General features: G+C 44.3%; 1 protein-coding gene across 2 annotated transcripts in view; it reads right to left on the bottom strand.

Moving 5' to 3' along the window:
* The window catches only part of cdh11 (cadherin 11, type 2, OB-cadherin (osteoblast)), a 70,802-nt gene extending 64,324 nt beyond the window's left edge, over positions 1 to 6,478 (bottom strand). For both annotated transcript variants that reach the window (XM_052080002.1, XM_052080001.1), the window contains exon 1: positions 6,136 to 6,478. The gene's annotated coding sequence lies outside the window, so the exon portion shown is untranslated. The remainder of the gene's footprint in view (positions 1 to 6,135) is intronic.
* Between the last annotated feature and the right edge of the window lie 11,684 nt (positions 6,479 to 18,162).

The following is an 18,162-nucleotide window of genomic DNA, read 5'->3' on the forward strand; positions in this document are numbered from 1 at the left end:
GTTGGAAAATATACCCAAGTTGGCAACACTGAGTAGCCCTTGCTTGGTCGTAATGTCCCTATTCCCTCTCAAATCGTCACGGAAGCAAAAGCGTGAATTTGTAATTGCACCAGACGGAATTGCCTTTTCCAAACCTTCCAATTCCAAGCACACTGCGACAAATGGATCTTTGATCGTGATTGAAGAATGTCCCAGACATGTTCTGAAGACATCTGGTAATTGTTTTAAAATCAGGAGAAAAAAAAAGCGTCTATTTTTAACGCAGTCTGGAAAAAACAGGAACTCTTTTTGTTCCACCCTTACATGTGACTGCAATTATGCGACCTCGCCGGACAACCGACGGAAAACAAATTACTTCGGATTACATGCGCGAATGCAAACATGCTAGCTTATTGGTTTCGCATCACACACACACACACACATATGCATATATTCATGCTATGATCAATAGCTTTCGCTATCGGGGGTAATCAATTCTCATTCTAATCCACTCGATGAGGCCTTCGACGCCACGCTCCGATCGTAAATAGCTGAATCGACGACGTTGCTCGTTAATCCCGAATTAGCATTGATCCCGTGCGCGCCGGCCAATGAGCCTCAAACAACAAACGCGCTGTAATGGAAATGGGGCACAAGGGGTCAGGTCGTAATGTCTTTCGACTTGGTGAAGCAGCATGTGACTCATTATCCAGGGTTAGTGACTTGTATGCTCTGTTCCGATTAAATGTCTAAATATTGGATGCTTGGCCGTTCAATTTTGGGGTAAATTGTACACCCACGTTAGTCGCAAACGTTGTCTGCTATAATCTGCCATTTGCTCTTTGCGTTTTTTTTTTTCTCTCTGGAAGGTGAAGCAGAATGTTCTTGTACACTAAATGCCAAGTAATTGTCAACAATTGTGTTTCCAATCATGTCCCGAGTGGTTCCCGCTTAGTGCAAGTGTGAAAATCTTCACAAATCATCTCCTGACTTGCAAGGACTGAAACTTGGGCTTGAGCACGTGGCTCATTGTCAACTAGCAAAATTGCTTTTTATTTTATTTTTTCAAGAGATTGCTATGTACTAAGTCTGAGTGACAGCAGCAGAGAATTCCGTGGTTTGTACAATTTATCCCCTACCACTAATAATAATGTCTGTCTTCGGTCTTGGTGTCGCAGCATGCGGTGCCACTGCTTGTTTTCATACCCGCCTTTCCATGTTACTCTCAACAATTGTATGTGTTGGGTATTAAGAGGCGTCTGAAGTGTGACAACAGCAGAAAACTGTGGAGACTGCAATCCGTGTTTGTACAATTGCTGCCCGGAATCAAATTTCATGCACCGTGTAACCTGATAACATGATAAGCTGCCCACTGTAGTAATCGCTGTTCCTGAAAAGGTTAACAAAACTGTCTTTGGTCACAGAATTTATTCAACTTCAAGTCACCACTCTACTCCAAAAAGCGCACACCAACTTAAATATATATATTTTTTTGTGGTCGTTTTTGTTCCCGCGAGCGGGTCACCCATCAGAGAAGAAGAGTTCACAGACACTGACGCAATATAATATCATTTCTCGTCCTTGTAGAGGACCAAGTTCATTGCAGAATTTTTGCCCTGGTCGCTTTTGTGAGCGCAACATGCCCATCTAAGGCATTCGAGCAATTAAAACAGATGATGGAACAATTTCCCTCATATCAAATGATGATGTCACACCCACGCAGGCTCGTGAAATTAGATCTCTATTGTTGCCTTGGTAACACTTTTCACCTGTTTTCGAGTGGTGTGGAATTATTCAATCAAGCAACACTAATTAAGATTAGATTTTAAAATGGCATTTATTGTCACAAGTGGTGATTAGAGATCACCGGGACATCGTTGTTTTCTGTCATGGTGGTGGACCAGCCCCATTGAATTTCATTTTCGGCCTCGTTGCTACTGCACTTGAATGCAGACTTCAAACATTCTTTCGCTGAAGCCACACATTTTTTTCTTCACTTTAAAACATTATCTGGATTGCCACCGTGAGTGTAGTTCACCTTCTTTCGCGTGTTGTGTAATAATAATGGAGTAGCCCGAAGGTGTCCAACCTACAGCCTGGGGACCAATTGTGGCCCGCCATGCATTTTCAGCGGTCCCAACAGGACCCAAAAGAACAGCTATTCATTCATTCATTCATTCATTCATCTTCCGTACCGTTTGATCCTCACTAGGGTCGCGGGGGGTGCTGGAGCAGGGCAGTAGGCGGGGGACACCCTGAATCGGTTGCCAGCCAATCGCAGGGCACACAGAAACAAACAACCATTCGCACTCACACTCACACCTAGGGACAATTTAGAGTGTTCAATCAGCCTGCCACGCATGTTTTTGGAATGTGGGAGGAAACCGGAGCACCCGGAGAAAACCCACGCAGGCCCGGGGAGAACATGCAAACTCCACACAGGGAGGCCGGAGCTGGAATCGAACCCGGAACCTCTGCACTGTGAAGCCGACGTGCTAACCACTGGACTACCGGGCCGCCCCAAAGAACAACTAAATATTACATTTAACATGGCCCGCAAGCTTAGTCAAAAAAGGTGAAGGTGGGCAGAGTATGAAGGGAGAGTGTACTGTGGAATTATTTTCCAAACCCTTTAGTGAATAAAGATAATTCGATTTTAGAGGCAAAAATAGTTTCGTCCACTTTATGCTCTATGGCTGATTTATGAAGACACCACATTCGTGATCATCAAGTAACTGAAAAATGGTCGCCTGACTACATTTTTTTCTTTTTTTTGGGGGGGGGGGTTCTGAATGTGGAGATGGGATTCAGCTGCTGTTTAGAGCAGAGCTGAATCTATGCTTCAAGAGAGAGGGCTGTTGGCCACCCCAAAAACTCAACTATTTGCCTGAACACCGTTTACAGAAATCTGATAAACGATACAAACGATATTCATTCATATAATTGCTTTCAAAATGTTTCAAAAAGTTTAAAGTGGCCCTTTCACTCTTCTTTTTTTCTGTATGCGGCCGTCAAACAAAAAAGTTTGGACACCCCTGAACTACCCCATCCAAGCCTCAATGTGCTGGCCTCTTCCGCAGTCCCAAATGCCCTTCAAGCAACACTCAGTATTGCTTTTAAAAAACAAAACAAAACAAAACAACATTGATATCTCCACCGCGGCTCACTGGACCAGCCAATCGAAAGCCATTTTCATCCTCATTGAACTGCTCTTAAAGCAACCCGATGGAACCATCTGACCTTTAAATCGAAATGAGATGTTTACATTTACTTGAATCTGTGAGAATGTCATGTCCTCGCTGACTCAGGAAAAAAAAAACTGGCGGGCCAGTTACACTTGGGGTGCCGTGTTCTTCTTACTTGTACTTCTTTATATCCAGTATGCCAGGGATCTTTCATGTTGGTGGACTAACACAAATTGTTAGCAATAGTGTCGCTAGGCACTTTTCTTACTGTTTTCTTCCGTCATTTGAGCTCAAGCAAAATTGATGTCTAAACATTGTGACAACACAGGACGTGTTTCTGTTAGCATTTATATTGGCTTCTTTGTGAGTAGCAAACCCCCGAATGGACATTTCAGTGCGAGGAGACAATGAAGTCACTGTTGTGCACCTCTAGCAGAGGAGGGGCAGCGAAAAGGATTTGAGGTCAGAAGACACACTAATTACAGACGCTTGACATTCAATCCGCCCAGGACGGCAGATTACGGTTATAATCCCATCATCGGCAACAACGTGGGACATTATTACACGTCAACATGGGATGTCCGAGTGAAAGATTAAAGTCAACCCAAGATGGAGAGATGTGAAAGCATGGCGGTCACTCGCTTTGGTGAGAGATGACGGAGCCATCTTATTTGTTGACGCAAAGTTCGTGTCACTCAAATGACCTCCGATTGACTTTGCAGAACCTAACGGAAAATTGCTGCTACTGTTGTGCATCCAACAACAGTCCTGCTGGGTCAGGCGGTGTTCCAAAGAAGTGACACTTTGGTCATGTATAAAGCAATATGTCGCCGTATTCTCGCAAGAAATTTACATTCAAGTTACAAACGCAAAGCAGCAACTGATCGTCTTTATGACTTTACGGAACAATCGACTAAGTTATCAGTCGTTAACTCTGCATTAAAACAAACAAAAAAAACGTGCTCTTCAGTAGAGGCTGTTTCATTCCTGAAAGAACTTTATATTCACTCCACAAGGTGGAGCTGTGATTGACTGGCGCAAAAAAAAAAATCCAAAAAACAAAAAAACTTTGTTAGGTCTGTTCATCCAATGCCACGTATCTCTGATTCCTTTTGTATCTTTACCACCCATTGACAATCAATAATTTCTCTTCTTTCCACTCTCCGATCTTGTCTGTGGTGCGATTGTTGCTTTTCTTACGTGGCAGAAAGTCGACCACCCAAAAGTACAACAAGTGTGTCAGAGTACGGATACTGTTGCGGAAACAAGAGGCGAGTTAACGCCAGAAAACGCTGCGAGTGAATCAAAACAAAACATCACAGAGACAAAATGGTAGCAGTGTAACCCACCCGCGCCGCCTGCCGCCCACTCCCACCCCCCATCCCCAGTCAGTCTGGGAGGTAACAGAAGCCACTCAGAGGCCGACATACTTATCCAGACAGACTAGACTTGTGTGAGATTGAATCGGCTGTCCCAGGGGAGAGAGCAACTAGCTCTCCATCTACCGAGAGCGGCCCTTGGGGAAAGATGAGGAAAGGTAGGGTGGAGGGGTCACAATGGTGGGGTGAGGGGGGTGGTGGGGGGGTGAAGACAAAAAAGAAAAAAAGAGCGAAGGGCATTCACCGCCTCCGTCGCCTCCGCAGTGAAGCCCGACAGCTCCCTCTGTTGCTAATCGCGGAACGACACTTCCTTTTTTCCATTCATCCTCTTTCTTCTACTCCTAAGCAGCTGGCGCTTGATGAAATATAAATACCGCGATTACAGTGTTGTAAATTATTACCCCCCCTCCCCAAGCCCTCCGCGGTAACCTCAAGAGCTTCACTAGGGCTCTTTCAACTGGTTCCAAACATGTCGGGGAATCTTTCAAAGATTCCAAAGAGTTCCTTGCCAAGAGCCTCGAAGCGCATTGAGGAGCTGTCTAATGACTGGAATACCGAATACATTACTGTTACGTTTGAAATCAATAGCCGGCCATTAGATTGACACTGAGTCATTGTACTGCATTCATGGAACCAACTCTTAACTCTTTGGATGTTCACATGGGCGAACTGTAACAAACGTTTTCCGGAAACATCGTACTTGTGCGGGTTTCTTTGACTTTCATGCAACAAGAGGATTCTGCAATAGTTGCAGAAAGATTTCCAAAAAAAAAAAGAAATAGGCTGGGAGACCACCCCGAGCTTCCGTCCTGCATGCTCCTCTCAGCTACGATGCTGCTTTGGATGTCAGGAGAATTAATTATCCGACTAAAACCCCATAAAAAAAGGAAATCTTTAAAAGTGGCCGCTGGAGTGATGAAATCTATGGCGAGTGCTTTGAAACTTTAATAGCCACGAGAAAAACAGCTGCTGGCGAGCAGCAATAAACAATCAAGGCCGACGCACATCACGAGACGAGGAGTGGCAAAGCCACAAGAATGAAAAAGAAAAAAATGCAAGTACATTATACGACAAGTACAGTAATTACACACCGCCTTTACTTTTTAAATGTCGATGCAAAACCAAACCACAGGAGCAGGAGTATTGATTGGCAGAGAAGTGCTGCCCCGTCAAATGATCTCATTTTCCATTTTTCTTCATCATTCCAACAATTCATCCAATATTCCAAATCGGGTAGGAGGGACTGATCCGAGCCAAGCAGTGATGATAGGTCTGTAGAACCACAGCCGAGGAAAAATAAAAGTTGCGCGTCGCAGTCGCGCGCAAACGCACGCCGGGTGCCACACTGTACCGCAAATGTTCGAACAACGCCGAAGAATACAAAGAATGCAATCCACGCGCATAGCGTTACAATACGCGTCTCTCCGGATGCGTCACGGCGTGCGTCAAATCGTACCGTGCGTGCGCAATTTCTTCCGTTTTGCGCCAAAGCGAGCACCCAAACGGGCACCGGGGGAGCATTTCACACTCATGCTCGAGAAGAGCCTCTCATGTTTGGGGGGGTGAGGAGAGAAATCAAGCGCTTCTCTTACCTCCTTGAGTCCGCGCGTGTCCCAAGCAAGGAGAAGAAAAAAAAAATCCTTCACAGCCAAGAAATAAACCATCCGCAGCTTGGTGTTCCAGTCCAGTTCGGAGCAATCCCCCCCCTCAACGGATTTGTTTAGTCTTTATCCACAGAATGATTGATAAGGAAGACAAGGGGTGGGGGTGGGTGGGGGGGACTTTCTGATGGTCTCAGTGAGAGAGTTGGGGAGATGTCACAGCGACTGGAGCATCCTTCTTGCTCTCTCCTCCTCCGCTTGCGATGTGTGGAGCCGCTCTGAGTCCGTCCGTCCTCCCTCCGTGAGCCTCGGACGAGATGTGAGGGGGGGAAAGAGAGAGGAGGGATAGAGAGAGAGAGAGAGAGAGGGGGGCGGTTGCGCAGTCACCACAGTAGCGCTCTCATTCTCTCAGTGCATATGCATTTCACGCAAGGATCCTCCAACATAAAGCCTACAAATGTCATCGTGTTTAATATGTTAGATTATATTCAACTAGATTAATTCCTATGCATTTTTCAACTTTTGGTTCTTCCATCCAAGATAGGTGGGTGCAGGGTCGCAGGGTGGGGGGGGGGGGGGTGCACCAGTTGCTGTTCTGCTTCCATTGGTCCCGAGCAGTGAGCCAATCGTGGCAGAGTGGGCGGGGCCTCAGCAGGAGACCCTACTGTCCAAGGAAGGCGATAGGCTGGCAATTTCAAATGTCTCCAGGCAATGAAGAGAGTTACAAAGGGGTGAAGGGGGTGGGGGGGGGGGTGCACATGACACTCTTTGGTTGCCCTTCTTGGACTATTTCTCGTATGACAAATACTTCAATTTGACATTGGGTTCAAAAGTAAACAGTAAGTCTGCCTGGCAGTGCAGAGTTCCAGGGTTCGATTCCCGGCTGTGGAGTCTGTATGTTACCCCCGTGCCTGTGTGGCTTTTCTCCGGGTACTCTGTTTTCATCATCCCCCCCCCCCCAACCCCACAAAAAAGGCAGGTTTTGGAACTTGTGTGAATGGTTGTTTGTGTGTCCTGCGATTGGCTGGCAACCAGTTCAAAGGGTCTCCCCCACCTATACTGCCCGATGACAGCTGGGATAGGCTCCAGTGGCGCCTGTGACCCCCGTGATGATAAGTGGTTCAGATAATGGATAGAGCCCCCAAAACCACTTTCACTTCGAAACAAGACATTTGAGCATCTGGTGTAAATGCACAAAAGGTTGCAAGAAGGCGTGCTGCCACAATATCCAGGCAAAGTACTATTTTGGTTAGGATCGGATATTTTAGAATGAGGTTGTTCATTTCCCGATGTTGTTCAAAGACTAAATTCTAAGTTCAAAAATTTTGTCTGATGGTTATCAAATTTGTCCCACATGTACAACACAGATGGATGATGCTGATTTGCAAAAACGTTTTGTGTGTGTCACTGCATGTGGGCGGAGCATGGCAGTAAAGTTTAATGACTTCCCATTAAATTGAAAAAAAAAATCAACCATATTTAACATGCAGAATGTTGCTTTTTTTTTTAGTTCTGCTCTATTTAATCTGCAGCTGACTTGTGTGCTAAAACTTGAACAATGTAATTTTTTTTAAGACTTTGACTTTTTACATATCGAGCAGCAATACTTGTGTTGTAATCATCATCGAGACAGTGATACTAAATGCGGGAGGATACATCGCCACAATGACATTCAGCGGGACTTTATTAGTTCGGAGGCCGGATTACATAATTAGATTAAAATAAAGGGCATGTTGTCAAATTTAATCACGGGGACTTTTCACCAACGGCAGCCAGTTTTTGCAAGGGTGTGAGATTGCAAGCAAACTCCGAACCGCTTCACTTTAGTCTTGTCACACTAACTTGCTGCTTAGAGTGTTGATTTTTGCTACAGCCAAACATACCCCATACATGAAATTGTTTTTAACTCAATGTTGTTGTCTAATGTATTACATTGTCACAAATGCATAGCAAGTGGTCATTTTAAACCAAAATTGCTTGCATCCTGCGTCTCTCTCTCTCACACACACACACACACCAATTTTTCTGTCAATATAACCCTTGTATGCGCTGCCTACCGGAAAACAAATGGTGCAGCAACGCACATAGACTGACAATGCAGCTATACTCACTGGCATGTATTTATTCTCTGACAAAGCTGGCTAATGTTACTGCAGCTTATTGAGTTGCTTTGTTATGGAACTCTTTCTTCTACATTTGTCTTAAACTGTCAAATTGAAGCGTGAAATCAAGCATACTTTTTAATTTTATTTGTTGGTATAATTTCTGAATTCTTTTCTAAAGCATAATCCTGTAGGATACTATTTTTTGCCATGGAAAAAGAGATTGCATACATTCTGTTGTTGGGTTTTTTTTTAATGTAGCTCGAATGGATCGATTTCAATTGGGGAAGACGGTTTATGATACATGTTTTGAGTTATGAGCATGTTCACGAATTAAACTTGAGGCGAGGTGCTAACTATGACGTGTGTGACCTGCTGATAATATAATATTTATGTACATTTAGATCTCGCCATTGTGGGGGGTGGGGGGGAATATAAATATTTTTTGTCTGCACTGACAGTTTGGCTCGTCAACGTCTCGCTGTTGCTGGACATATTTTACAATCTCGCTGTAAATTGATCAGAAACATCTTGCCTCTTCTCCAGCAACACCATTTGTTGGCTAATTAGCCTGCAAAAGCGCACGTATCCCTTCACATAAGTCACTTGCCACGTTTGTGTCAGTGCAACATGTCAACGTGCCCCCAAGAGAATTATACATTATTCGCTACCGGCACCAGTGTGTTATTGGCATGAAATCCAGCATGCAGGATGCAGAAATAAAAAACAAAAAACAAAACACAAAACAAATAAAAGAAGAACTATTGCTCCCCTTGGTTTGAAAGAGCTTCTTTTTCAAGAATTTGGGTCATTTTCAGAGTTTGGACTTGAACTGCTCCTTCGATGGAATCATCCCAATCGCCACTAAATTTGAACCATGAATGAGTCATTGTCACCATAAGGCGCTTTTGAGACTTCCCGTTGAGACTTTAGAGTGCTTCATTGCGGCATGGAAAGCACTGCGACGACACAATGAAATATATTTCAGTCACCAGAGGCTTTAAGTGAATATTATTTTCAAACGAGTAACTATGTGTAGGTTTAACACAGATCCCAGATGAGACAGCATTCATTTTTTTTCCTCCTTCAGAGTTGTTGTAATTGATTGACAGATGACATTTGAGCCTTTCTTAGTTTTAACGCATTCAGTGGACATGCCCACAGACACACTTCACCATGTCTTGAAACAATTTGCAACCACAAAAACACATGGAAAATAATTTATATTAATGGAATGAAAAGTAGAGTTGTAAAAGAGGATTGGATATGTTGAACTAACTTCCTGCATGCTTTGAATATATTTTTAAAATATTTAAGCATATGATGTAGAGAACATACAGTATACATATGTACTAGGTGTAAGAATGGTGAGAAGCAAGGTGAAACATTTTTGTTGTGTAGTTAAAACCGGTGAGTGGAAGTTCCGAAAGCGTTGCGTTTTGAATCTGCCACTTTTTGGGCTCTATATAGTCGAGATCAACAGTCCAAGAAAAACAAGCAGTGGAGGTAGTATTAGTTATTGTCACTCGCATTTGAGATAATATCACTCCAGCTTTCATTCTTGCTTGTTGTTAACCCTCCGCATTTGTTCCCGTTTGAAGAATTTGTCATCTTTGTACATTTTGTAAACAGTACAGATGGAGACAATCTTTGCCCAATTTTCCGCTACAACTCTAGCGCTCTGATGTTGGAATTTGGCTAATGTCGTTGAATGGAAAACACACGTGTGCACGTATGTGTCTTTTGGCTTCCGTGTGTGTGTGTGTGTGTGTGTGTGTGTGTGTGTGTGTGTGTGTGTGTGTGTGTGTGTGTGTGCGTGCTGCTGGAGGCCGCCCCGGTGATTACATGGGGGATTACGGAGCGGACTTTTAAGGGCCAGCTTGTTTGTTTTCACTTGAGCCTGAAGGATCGCAGGGGCTTTGAGGGATCACACAAGCGGGCTATATGTTTTAATTTACTCCTCCCTTTGTCCGCCTTCTCCCAGTCTTACTCTTTCCATGTAACTCCCCGTCCTCCTCCCTGCTGTGTTGGTTTAATAGAGGGCAGCGGTGACCAATCAGCATGCTGGGATTATCGCACAGTTGGCCATAATTGAATTTTAGCTGTCGGCACGGGAACTGAGCCGGGGGGGGGGGGGGTATACTGGGGCGGCCGGGAGCGTCTTAGAGGGATGGGAGGTTTCTTTTTTCTTTTGTTTCTTTTTTTTTTTGTCTGTCCCTAATGACAAGACACATATTCCACCATCTCGGCAGGTTTTGACCCCAAGCCCGCACACGTAGCCTTTGTGAAGGATTTATTTAATAAAGGCTTATGAAGGTAACACAACATTTACGGCTTTGCCCTTCATAACATTAAGATGCAACAATAAAAGTGTAATCATCAGTCTGGCCCATCAGACACACAACGCTGAAACTCGCCACATGGTCGCAAGTAGTGAAATAATAATGCAACTTTTTATATGACTCAAACTCCACTCCTCTGGTCATTTTGAGCATGAGTATAACTGTTGGACTCCAAGGTAATGCTCGCACCAAACAATCGAAAAAAAAAAAAATCAATCGCATCTAACTATAGCCAAAAAAGAATCAGCCGATCAGCCAATGAACAACCCACCAATCATTGAAAAAGCAATCAAGAGCCCCCCCTAACTCCCCCCACCTCCCAACCCCCCCCCCACTATGCTAAAAAAACTAAACAAAACAACATGCAACGAACAACGAACAACATACCAGCAAAAATAACAACCAACCAACGCCCCCACCAAAAAAAACCCCAAAACTCACCAATAACAAAACAAGAGCCTGCCAAAAACGGCACCAAATGAACCAGCCAAAAATCAACTGACCAACTTAACAAACAACCAACATTCTGACCCACCAACCAAAACAACAACCAAAAAAACCACATCACAAAATCACATCAATCAAGAAACCAAAACAACCATCAAACCAGTCAAAAGGAACCAGCCAGTCAAAAGGCACCAGCCAACAAGCTAGAAAAACAACCTACTAACCTGAAAAAAACAGCACAACATGATCCAGCCCATGAATAAACAACCCACAACCTTAAATAAACACACACTCACGCACACACACACACACACACACACACACAATATTTGCTTTTAAAACAACATCCAACCAAAAAAAGGACGATAAAGAAACAAAAAAACCCCCGCAAAAAAGTAACCATGCAAAAACAGCCAACCAAACCACTATAAAACAAGGCCAACCAACAAAAAACAAAAACAATGCTAGCAACCAACCAGCAAAGAGCCAAACACACCAAACCAACGGACCGAAATGAAGGACAAAAAAAACAGAAAAACACCCATGAACCAAAAACTGCCAACCTACCAACTTAACAGCTTTTCAAATCGCAAGCAAATACCCAAAATAATAAAACAGAAAACATAGCATAAACCATGGACACTCATACAATCAAAAGGACTATTTCTGCATTTGCCGTGTTGTTTGAAGCGTTTCGAGATGAAAGAGGAGAGAATCAAAGTCTCCTCTCACCAGTGGATCACCCACCTAAAATGTGGTCAACAATCTCCCAAAAATCTTTCTATTTTGGCGATGATCTGGAAAAATACAGGCAAGTCTTGCCACACCACTGCTGCCCGTCTGTTTTGAAGATTTTGCAGTCGCTCCGTTGTCCTTTTTTTGGGTCTTGCTTGTGTTGTATTTCAGCAAGGTTACTGTTCATTGTTCAGTGAATCGCCTTTTGGTATTTTCTGCCGTCTCAATCGAACTTTATCAAGTGTGACATGTTTTATCCTCCCCGAGCTCGATCAGGATAATTAAATGAATGCTCGTGCCAAATTACAACTTCGATCAACGGGACTCTTTTGATGACACGAATGAATTACAGGGAAGTGAGGGGAAGCGATTGTTGTTCTAACAGTTATATTATGAGTAAGTAGGGTGATGCATTGCGGTATGGACAATTGGTTTGGACGTGGATCTTCCATTGACGGATGATTGAGGTCAATGTGCTCTTAACGATCCGATTCTGGGCAATCACTTTGACTTGAGGCTTGTTATGTGATGTCATGCACTGTCAACTGCGGGACTTTTATATAGTCGGGTGTCTGCTTTTCCAAATCATGTCCAATCAATTGCATTTAGCACCGATGGAATCGTAATTATTCTGTGGAAACATTATCAAGGATGATAAGTCGAAACGGGATGCAGCTGAGGTTAATTTCATGGCAATGGATGTGAATATTTCTGTACGTGTGCACATTTTTTTAAATCACATTGTTATCATGAATTGAACAAATGTCGCAATACGGCTGTGAGACAATAGCAGCAAAACATTCAGATGCGCCGTACATTACGCTTGCATTTCCGTTCAGGTTCCATATAAACATCCTCTGATTGGGTTTGCCTGCGCTAATGGGCCTCATAAGGCGCCTCCTCGCCCCAAATGAGAAGCGAAAAGGTCGACGTAAAGTTGGTGAATAAATAAGAACACAACACGGCGTAATCAAAAAGAGAGAGCGAGTGAATGAGCGAAAATGGGCAAAGACGGGCATAGAAGCGGGCCTTGTGTGCAAGTTAGCGGCGAGGAGCGGCGCTGCATAGCAATGGCCTCTCGCCTCACGCTTTAATCAGTCTCCCTGCATGCTCTAAACATGGGCCGGCCCTCCTACTCCTCCTCCTCCTCCTCCACCACCGCCGCCACTCTGGACTCATTTAATCAGAGTCTGGCCTCGTCTGCATGCATCAGCTTTGCACAAAGAGTAACAGCGTATGAATGGAAGAATGGAAAAACGGAGCCTCGGAGACAAACACGCCGAGAGAGAGAAAATAGACTTCTGCCCTGCTCCCCCTCCTCATACAAAAAGAGGAAGGTGATATATATATATATATATATATATATATATATATATATATATATATATATATATATATATATATATATATATATATATATATATATATATATACAGCAGCGACATCGGGATGTCATTCGGGCTTGAGAAATGTAGTCGGATGGTGACTAAGAGAGGAAAGGTAGTCCGCACTGAAGGGGTCTCACTCCCTGAAGGAACAATAGCAGACATTGAGGACAGCTACAAGTACCTTGGTATACCACAAGCCAATGGCAACCTCGAACTGGCAACAAGGAAAGCGGCTACGGCCAAATACCTCCAGCGAGTGAGGCAAGTCCTAAGAAGCCAGCTCAATGGCAAGAATAAGACCCGGGCAATAAACAGCTATGCCCTGCCAGTGATCAGATACCCTGCAGGAATAATAAGGTGGCCAAAGGAAGAGATTCAGACCACGGATGTTAAGACTCGAAAGCTCCTAACCATGCATGGAGGGTTCCATCCCAAATCCAGCACCCTGAGACTGTACGCAAGCCGAAAGGATGGAGGCCGGGGACTAGTGAGTGTGAGAGCCACTGTCCAGGATGAAACATCCAAGCTCCATGAATACATCAAGGAGAAGGCTCCAACGGATGACGTACTCAGAGAATGTCTCAGACAATGGGGAACAGAAGATGAGGCGCTGGAAGAGGGACCATCATGGGAGGACAAGCCCATACACGGGATGTACCACCGGACCATAACTGAAGTGGCTGATCTCAAGAAGTCCTATCAGTGGCTAGAGAGGGCTGGCCTGAAGGACAGCACAGAGGCACTCATCCTGGCTGCTCAGGAGCAGGCCTTGAGCACCAGAGCCATCGAGGCCCAGATATACCACACCAGACAAGACCCAAGGTGTAGGTTGTGCAAAGAGGCACCTGAGACGATCCAACACATAACTGCAGGGTGTAAGATGCTGGCAGGGAAAGCCTACATGGAACGCCATAACCAGGTGGCTGGCATAGTCTACCGAAACATCTGTGCGGAGTATGGACTGGAAACCCCAAGGTCAAAATGGGAAACACCTCCGAAGGTGGTGGAGAATGACAGAGCGAAGATCCTGTGGGACTTCCAGATCCAGACTGACAAGATGGTAATGGCGAACCAACCAGATATCGTGATCATAGATAAAGGGCAGAGGAAAGCCGTTGTAGTGGATGTAGCGGTCCCAAGTGATGGAAACATCAGGAAGAAGGAACATGAGAAACTCGAGAAATACCAAGGGCTCAGAGAGGAGCTGGAGAGAGCCTGGAAGGTAAAGGTGACAGTCGTGCCTGTGGTGGTCGGAGCACTCGGGGCAGTGACCCCCAAACTAGATGAGTGGTTGCAACAGATCCCGGGAACAACATCGGACATCTCAGTCCAGAAATGTGCAGTGCTGGGAACAGCAAGGATACTGCGCAGAACCCTCAAGCTTCCTGGCCTCTGGTAGAGGACCCGAGCTGAATGAGGGACGGACACCACCCGAGGGGTGAGATGAGGATTTTTTTTTTTTTATATATATATACATTTTTTTTGTAAGAGACGACATGGTCGATTTGGGCCAGCCTGCTGGTTTTAATAAACACTCGAGGGGGACTCAGGCTGGCTTGGACCAAACACGACTACAATGGGACACTCCTGCCAAGGCAGAAGTGTTAAAGTCAATTTAAATGTGTTTGTCTGTTGTGTTACTTAATTGGCTGCTTGTGTCAAGGAGGAGAATGTGAGACATTTTCAACGGGGTGGCACTTTTTAATTCTTCGCCGGAGTTTTTGCCCACAATGACTCACAAACTACAAATATTTGACTCCAGTTGCTTTAGTTAGTACTTGATTACACTGCCACCTTGTTTTTTTTTAATGCTTAATCCATTTCAGAAAGACGGATTAAAACTCCGTCCTATGAAATCCAAAGCCATTTTTCACATAGGGAATAATGTAAATCCATTTAATCCGTTATAGACACCCAAAAGAACATACAAATAAATGTTTTATATAGAACTACTATCACTTTACGTAAAAATTTGTGAAATCACTAATGAGGAGGCTAAATGAAGATTTAACATTTATTGGCAGCTTGATGGAGTACACAGCAGGGAGGGACCGTTTTCCAAGATCTTTCTTGAACTCTCTTGTGTTTCTCGCCTTCCATATAGCAAATTCCTGTCAGTCAAACGTCATGTCGCCCGCCGATGGCAAGGCATATTCCACAGTGCAAGCTTATATTCAAAGCAACAGCAACCGGCATAATATTGTCACATTTTAGTTTTCTGTCACATGTTTCTTTTGTTACTTTGGCTCCAAGACTTTGTTTGAGTAGTTCGAGTTTGTGTTTTTCCAGCGAAACGTGACATAGATCTTGTTAAAAATCACACCCTCAAAATAAAAGCACAACCGTGTAACAACAGTTGCACCGCACTTTAATTTGGTCCAACGGTGGCTTACTTAGGCGTCACCTTCAAACTATATTTGTTCTTGTTTGAGTGCGACCGTGTGGCACAAGATCGTGTGACGAAACTCTTTTATTATTCGGTGTACTTTTTTTATTTTGAAGGTAAGACCTCCGACAGGATGCTGCTGCCGAGCTGTAAATAATAGCTTGCTTTGTGGAATAATCCTTGCCGTCTGTTGAGCCCTTTAAACACATTGTATGGAATGCTTTGGATGAACGTAAATTGGTTTCTGGGAAGAAAATGGCTGATTAAAAAAAAAAAACTAACAAAAAACTAGAACATAATGTCTACCAAAAAAAAACAATAAGTGAAAAAAAATGAATAACGGAAGCTTACGAAAAAAGCTAAGCTTGTTTGTTACTTTTTAAAAGATTGGCCTTAGAGAGAGACATTTCAAGTCAACCTTAGTTGACCGAGTGGGTGAAGTTGCTCACTCAGAACTAAGTCACGCACGCAACACTGACTAACTCACTCGCTCCATCACAGCTCTGCAACTCACTCACTTGTGTGCTCACGATGATTTTTTTTTTTGTTGCTCAAAACTCACCTCCTCACTCGCTTACTGAAACACTCTTCTGCCTTTTGCTTCCATTCATTCCAATTAGAGTGCGGCAACCGCGCCGCACTGCGCACTTTGCCCCACAGCTGGCAGCGTTCTGTTTGCGGCGAACTTTTCGGTGTTTTTCTCTTTGTTGTTGTTGTTTTTATTTCCCGCCATAAAACGGCACAAAAAAATGCGAGGGAGCTGATGTGCTTGAATAATCCCCGGCTGAGGCCAATTAAGTATCTGCAGTCAATGGGGCACCAAAAGTGTTTCTTTGCCTTGAATGTGGATTGTGCTATTCACTTTACTCGCCTCACTTTCTCCTCAATTGTTCCATTAGGTGAACAAAGCTTCTCAGCAGGAGAAATCATCAACACACAATTTTTTCCCCCTCCCCACCTGTACCTGCAGGTGTAAAAATGATTTTACGACAAACCGCCGAGTGGTGCCGAAGGTGCCGATCCCCGCTGATGTGCCGTGGCTCGGCGGGGCTTTGAAGTGGTCAAATGTGATCTTATTTTTATTCTTGCCCAGTATTTTGCATACGCTTGAACCCATGTGGGCTGTTTGTAATGTCTGCTGCGATGAAGAAAAACAAGTTTTAAATTTATGCGAATGTGCAGCTTGTGTCCAATGCTAATGTGGGTCTTTTGATTTTTCAGAAAAAAAAACGCAGCAGTTAAGCCGTCTTTTTGCACTTCATGAATTAGCAACTGTTTTATTTCAAGGGAAACTTGTAATGGCGGCCCGGTGAACCATTGGTTAGCGTGCGGACCTCACAGTGCAGAGGTCGTGGGTTCGATCCCGCCTCTGGCCTTGCTGTATGGACCTTGATTGTTCTCCCCAGACCTGCGCGGGTTTTCTCCGGGTACTCTGGTTTCCTCCCACATTCCAAAAACATACATGGCAGACTGATTGGACACTCGAAATTGTCCCTAGGTGTAAGCGTGAGCAAAGATGGTTGTTTGTCACTGTGTGCCCTGCGATTGGCTGGCAATCGGTTCAGGGTGTCCCCCAAAGACAGCTGGGATAGGCTTCAGCACCAACTGCGACACTTGTGAGGGTAAAGCTGCTCCGAAAATGGATGGATGGATAGAAAACCGTAACCTAGCATATCGCTATCGCTGAACAGAATCAACATTTTAAGGTAGTTCTGGTTTCAAGAAAAATCCGTGAATTGCCCAAAAAGTTAATTTGACAAAATACTTTCCAGTCACACCAATGTTCTCTCACTCACTCACTTACTCACTGAAACACTCACTCACAACAATGAACCCATGAGAACAGAATCTGATGCTTTGTCCAAATATTGACTTTTTTTTTACAAATCCGTACCTGTCAGCGCACGTACGTATTTCTGAGTGCTACCATGACAACAAGCTCGAAAGCGGTCCAGGCCGTGAGCTGCATGCTTCAAAGAGCTGGTCACCCGGCGCCCAATCCAAATTTAGCGCAATTGTCAACTGTCGCACCCCCCGGAGCACTCGGTGGGCTTCCTCCGAGTTGTGTTTTCCTTCGCCGATGGAGGCTTGTGGGGAAAAATGCTTTTGTTTACGTTGAGATTTCCCATCCCCTTTGAAAACAAGCACGTGTAATTAAAGATGTAATCATTTCTTATAAGCTCATGTAAACACTCAATCACCTCGGAAGCAAACATTGAAGCATTTACATTCGCGTTGTTTTTTTTTTTTTTTATGTAGCAACGCGTGTAATGTGCCGCCTCAACATATTCCTCCACATCATCTTGATATTGATAGTTAGTGTGTTTTGTTTAACTGGAAAGCCCCCCCCCCCCTCCCCACACACACACATCTTCCCCCGCTCCCCTCCCATCAGGTGCAGACTAAAGCCCACACACTCTTTATTTACTCAGCATAACTCTTCTCAGCGGAGCTGCTCTGCTCGTCCATCTCCCATCGTTATCTTATCATCGACTGCTGACTGAGTGCACATGTCTGAGTAAAGCGGCGATAAGGAGATGTGACGGAGGAAACGCAGACTCTCCCGCTAGCGAACGCTGCCCGTCTGGCCTCTGCTGCTGTGTTTATTTAACGTTTCT

The sequence above is a fragment of the Hippocampus zosterae genome, chromosome 11 (genome assembly GCF_025434085.1).
Source record: "Hippocampus zosterae strain Florida chromosome 11, ASM2543408v3, whole genome shotgun sequence".
Classification (NCBI taxonomy): domain Eukaryota; kingdom Metazoa; phylum Chordata; class Actinopteri; order Syngnathiformes; family Syngnathidae; genus Hippocampus; species Hippocampus zosterae.